Below are 1,488 nucleotides of genomic sequence, written 5' to 3'. Positions count from 1 at the left end.
TGGGTTGGGTGGATAAATATCTGAGGTTATGGTAAACTCTGTTTTTCTTATTCCGCTGGAGGTTTCTTCCTGTTCAAAGGGAGTTTTTCCTCTCCACTGTCGCTACAAGCATGCTTAGTGTGAGGGATTGCTGAAGAGTCAATGAGTCGATGTAATCAGCTGGTTTTCCTTAGATAGAAAACTTTGAATCAATCTGACTGGATGATCTGTTGAACTGTAAAGTGACCTGAGATGACATGATGTGAATTGGAGCTATAGAAATAAACTGAATAGAATTTAAATTATGTCTTTCTACTCTAATTTTGTGGTAACTAACCAGTAGTCCCCTTATAATTACTGGTTAACTACCAGTTAGTTCCTTATTAGTTCCTCTTTGGTTTCCTTGGTAACTACACATTAGTACCTTAACCCCTAAATCCCTCGGTCACTGTATAGAGCAGGGACTCTATAGTGAAGTTGGTTAATTGATGATCACATATTTTCGCTGGCCTTGTAACTCGGTCTCCAAAGCACTTGCATGCGCCCTCTTTGTTGTCATTGTCACTAACAACACTTCAGTCAGTTAAGTTTAAAAAAAAAAAACATTTCAAAGTAGTTTCTAACTAATAGAGGAAATTATTAATTTTATTTGCTTAAAGTGATCAAAATGATAGACAGGGTGAGGAAAACCTGTGGACTGAAAACTACTGTAGAGAGGCAACATATAACATTATTTAAACATTTAAATAATGTATGCTTAATATTAGCTTAACAACCAGTGGCAGAGCTAGATTTTTTTATTCTGGGGGCATTGGAGGGAGAGGCCTTTCAGGGGGTCTACATGAGTATAGTTGTTTCTTAATCATTGTAACTGGAGTTCCTAAACAGTAAAAATATGTTAGTATGTGTCAGGCACAACAGGGATAAGATATCATGTTTGTAATTTGGAATTTATAAAAAAGATAATCTAAAAATATACATTTGCATGTGCCGACTGAGGTTCAAGGAGACTGACTATTTGTTGTGCAATCTTCTGGTTATCCACTAGATGGTAGCATTAGAGCATGGGGGTTGGGCGAGGGATAGATGTTCACAATCAAGTCCTCATCAGCAGGAGGAATAATGAGGCAGCAGCCTGCACCCAGGGGCGGATTTAGGAATTTTGGGGCCCTAGGCAAAGACAGGCAGGCGGACCTCTGAATGGAGAAGACAATACATAGAACAGACCCATTCTACAGATAGAGAAATGTTAATAGAATAGACATCCATTATTTGTTCTAGGTTTTTTTGAGACACACTTAATATTATCAGCGTTCTGATGGCCTTTTAGCCAAAGGATTATAATCAAAAACATAATTAATGTTCACAAATAATGTAAATAGAATAGACATCCATTATTTGTTCTAGGCTTTCCAACATCTATAAACAAAGGTGTTGATGGCAGCAGCACAGCTGATATTTCTCTCCAGGATGGAGTCACAGCCAAACAGGAACAGACCAGATGAAGCT

The sequence above is a fragment of the Cyprinodon variegatus genome, unplaced genomic scaffold, assembly GCF_000732505.1.
Source record: "Cyprinodon variegatus isolate N-32 unplaced genomic scaffold, C_variegatus-1.0 Scaffold899, whole genome shotgun sequence".
Taxonomy (NCBI): domain Eukaryota; kingdom Metazoa; phylum Chordata; class Actinopteri; order Cyprinodontiformes; family Cyprinodontidae; genus Cyprinodon; species Cyprinodon variegatus.
This window is presented reverse-complemented; position numbering follows the sequence as displayed.